The sequence below is a fragment of the Theobroma umbraticum genome, unplaced genomic scaffold (genome assembly GCF_002168275.2).
Source record: "Theobroma umbraticum cultivar Fairchild unplaced genomic scaffold, ASM216827v3 scaffold_56.0, whole genome shotgun sequence".
NCBI classification, from domain to species: domain Eukaryota; kingdom Viridiplantae; phylum Streptophyta; class Magnoliopsida; order Malvales; family Malvaceae; genus Theobroma; species Theobroma umbraticum.
The window spans coordinates 3,477,055-3,481,846 of NW_018397256.1; positions in this window are offsets into that span (position 1 = coordinate 3,477,055).

The following is a 4,792-nucleotide window of genomic DNA, read 5'->3' on the forward strand; positions in this document are numbered from 1 at the left end:
AGAAAGAAAAAAGTGATTAGTGAAGATGGAAAACTATTAACTGATTAACATAAAGCCTTAACCAGTTAAGGCATAACAAGGCATTGGATAAAGGAAAGGCAGAAAAGCTTTAATCCATTAGCATCAGACTTAACTAATTAAGGAGGTACTAGAAGCTAAAATTAGAGGTATGCTAATTGGTTAAGGAATGTGATTAATTGATTAGAGCACAAGACTTAAAGTAACTTCAAGCATTAAAATCCAAAGTTAAAATAAAGTTGACCATTGAAGGAAGCCAAAATGAAAAAAAAAATCAACTTTGAATAATTTTGAATTGGTTTAATCGGCTAAAGATGAAGGGTGAAAAGCTTTAATCAATTAAAGGGATAGTTAACTAATTAAACAAAGTCGACTAGATAGAGAACTTTGAAAATAGAGAGTTCTTAATCAGTTAAAGTCTCTTTTAATAGGTTAACATAGTGAACAGAGCTGTCAAATAATGCAAGTCAAAGAAGTCTTAATCGATTAGATTCTGCCCTTAATCAATTAACGAAACATTGTTTGTCTATTTGAATTTAAATACTAAAAGAGAAAATAACGGTTATAATGACATCATATTTGTTCCCAATGGCTAAAAATTATCTTTAATAGTAAAATTTAACTCTTCATGTATGAATTCAAGCTATAATGGTTAAAGAAGTAAAAGAAAAACTACCAAGATCACATATTGAGCAAAAAGTCAAAAAACCCATTTTTACACTATTATTTTTTATTCTTATCCTTGTAAAAGAATTTGAGATTCTTTGTATTCATCCTAGATCAGTAAAAGTGATCACGTGAACTTCTTTTTGTTTTCTTTTCTTGGTTAATTAGAGTGTGAAAAGTATTCTAAGGGTATTTGCAAGGGATTAGAGCTTGGGTTGTAACCTTACCTTGTAAAAGCTTGGTGGAAATTGTTAATTCCACTAATATAATGAAGTTGGGTTGAAAATCCTTAATTGGGAGATCAATGTAGTGGATGTAAGTCAAAGGGATCGAACCGAACCATTATAAATACATATGTATTTTCCACTCCCTTTACTTTTCCTTTACTTAGTGTCTTTTAACCTTAAAAATTTTAATCTTTCCTTTTATCTAACAAAGAATTTTTAGCATAAGAGTTGACTTTAAAACAAATTTTAGAAGTATTATTCACCCCCTTTAGTACTCTTTAGGAACAAACAAGTGGTATCAGAGTCAAACCCTCAAAATTATGGCTTAACACCCTTAAGGGAGATTCAAATAGCTCTACAAAAGTTTGTTGTTGCTGAGGGACAATCCACAAATAGGCCTCCTTTATTTGATAGATCAAATAATACCTATTGGAACACTCGGATGTCCATCTACATTATAAATTTTGATTATAAGATGTGAGATGTGATCAAGGGAGGACTTCATATCCCTACATCACCTAGTTTTGTGATGAGAGAAAGAGTTCCCAAACCAAAGGTAGAATGGACTAAAGCTGAAGATAAAAAAGTTCAAATTAATTTCAAAGCTATCAACACTCTCCATCGTGTGTTGACTCCTATTGAATTCAATAAAATATCTGGTTGTACCATAGCCCAATAAATTTGAAAAAAACTTAAAGTCATCCATGAAATGACTTCTTAAGTTAATGAGTCCAAAATTACCTTACTCACCCATAACTATGAAATACTTAAACTAGAATCGAGTGAAAATATCTCTACCATGTTTGATAGGTTTAACAACATTACAACCAAGCTCAATCAACTTGGTAAAACTATTCCTAAACATGAGTTAGTCAAGAGATTGCTTAGATGCCTCTCAAAAAGTTGGAAGCCTAAAGTCACTACCATCCATGAGGCTAAGGATTTGAGTACAATTAGTCTTGATGAAATTTGTGACTCTCTTCTCAAGCATGAACTTGAGTTAAAGAAGAAAAAGATGAAGAAAAGAGAGAAGCTAAAGATAAACAGAGGAACCTAGCTTTGAAAATCACCACATTTAAAGAAGAACTAGAAAAACTTTCAAGTGATGATAAAGAGGAGTTGGCAATGATGGCTAGAAGATTTAGGAAGCTCATGGGGCAAAAAGGTAGAAGATTTGGAAGAAAAAATTTCAAATAGAATCAAGGTCCCTTATGGAAAAACAAAGCCAAAAATGACTTCAATAAAAAAGATGAAATGGTTTGTTTTGAATGCAAAAAGCCTAGATATTTTAAGTCTAAATGTCCACTGCTCAAGAAAGAATATTCAAAGAAGATGAAGAAATGAAAGAGAGAAATGGTGGTAGTAACAAAGTCCAATAATTACTCCTCAAGCTCAGAAGAGAAAAAGAAACAACGGAAGAAAGAGCAAATTTTTGCTTGATGGAAAAAAAAAGAAAGAATTTAAGGTAACATCTAATTCTTGTGATATTTCCTATGATAAACTCCAAGATGAATATAATTGTCTATATGCAGAATTTGGAAAACTTGCATTGAAATATAAAACTATAAAAAAAAAAGCTATGGCATTGAATCATGAACTAGAAAAAATTAAGCATGATTTTAATTGCATTGTTGAGCAAAGAAACAATTTTCAAATAGAACTCAAGCATTCAAAAATTGACTTTGAACTCTTGAAGTTACAATTAGAAAGTAAAATTTTAGAATTACAAAGAGTAAAAGAAGTAGAAAATGTTGCACTTAAAGATTTAATGGAAAAAAGCTCATGTCATTGTTATGTGTGTTGTAAAAAAGGTCATATGTTTTATGATTGGTATCATAATGGTAAAAATCTTCCCTAAACCAAATTAGTTTGGGTACCTAAAGGATTTCATGTGATTGCTAACTCCCAAGGACCTATCAAAGTATGGGTACCTCTAAAGAAAAATAAAAAATTTGTTTTGTAGATTGAGCAAAAGCAAAAAGATCAATGTTTTGAAGCTCAACCAAAGGAAAGGTAACCTTGGTATTTAGATAGTGGTTGCCTAAGACATGTGAATGGCAATGAGAAACTATTTTCAAAGCTTGATAGGAAGAAAAGTGATAGTGTTTCCTTTGGTGATGACTCCAAAGTTATTATCCAAGGAATTGGTAACACTTCTTAAACTCAAGTGAGATATGTTTTATTTATTAAAGGTTTAAGACATAACTTACTTAGCATTAGTAGACTTTATGATAAAGGGTTTAAAGTTTGTTTTGAATCCCATGGATGTCAAGTAATTAATGTTGACACTAACAAAGTTGCATTCATTGGCAAAAGAATTAAGAACATATATATTATCTTTCTTGATGAAATTGAACCTATTGTAAATCATGTCTTACAGCCAATGATGTATGTACATGCTAGCATGCACACTATTTCAAAACTTCTAAAAAAGAACCTAGTCATTGGACTTCTAAAGTTATCCTTTGAAAATGACAAAGTTTGTGATGCATGTTAATTTGAGAAACAAGTTGAAAGTTCATTTAAATCTACGAAAATCATATCAACTTCGAGATCACTTGAACTATTGTATGTTGACTTGCTTGGACTAATCATTGTTGGTAGTGTAGAAGGTAAGTCATATGGTTTTGCTATTGTAAATGATTACTCTAAATATAAATGTGTATATTTTCTTGCTCATAAAAATGATGCAATTGCCTACTTTTGTTAAACATTGTAAGAAAGTGCACAATGAGAAATGGGTTTACCGTTGTCAGTTTTAGAAGTAAGAGTGTGCAAATGGTTCGTTTAGTTAGTTCGGTTATTGGATATCCAATAACCGAACTAACCGAACTCTTAATTAAAAATAACCAAAACTGAATCGAACAATATAACTAACCGAACTAACGAAAATCGAACTAATTCGGTTAGTTCGGTTCAATTTCCAAAAACCAAATTTAACAAATTTTTTTTTTTTGGTTGTATATATTTATTTATGTTGTATTTTTTAAAATAAATCAATATTACAAAATATTAAAAATGAACCTAAAAAATTATAATAAATAAAATAAATACTTTTCTCTCAATTGCTTTACAATAATAATTTTAATCATAATTCACAAGATCACATACATGTAAATGTTGGTCTAATAGATATAATGAAAAGTAATAAATGAAAATGGTTTTTAATGGCTGGAGGAAAATAGTATTTTTTTGTCTATTTCTTGTTTTTTTTTTTATTATTATTATTATCATTCATATCAGTAAGAATTACAATGTATGGTTGAATGAAACAATAATTATGGATAAGTTAGAAAAAAAATTAGACAATTAGTACGATCAAACACAGTTTATGTTGGCATAGACAAGAGTGTTGTGACAAAATATACAACTAGTTAATGGCTTAATGCCAAATAGATACTTCTAGGTTTCTAATGGTCAAATATGCAGCAAATAACAACAATTACTTAACAGTATTTAACAATAGATAAAAACAACATCAAATAGTCTTCAACAAATAACAGCAAATCATTTCCAATCTTCAACAATGGATAAAACAACAAATAATCTTGAATGCAAATAACCTTTAAAGATTACTTCTTCCCCAAATACCTTTTGATGCTATGAGCAACTTAGAATAAATACAGATTGTACCCTTAAAAGTTAAAAAAAAATTAAAAAAAAATCGTTAGTTTCAAATAGATTAAAAAATATAGGTTAGAACATGTTAAATATTTTATAAATTCAAATAGGCATTAGATAACATTAGTACATTACTTGATTACCTTAAAGATTATCAAGTACATTGTTCACTGCAATCTTTGACAACTTTAAAATACATAAACAATAAAGTAAGAAATAAAGTAATAACATATTAACAATTGAAACAACAAAAATGAAAT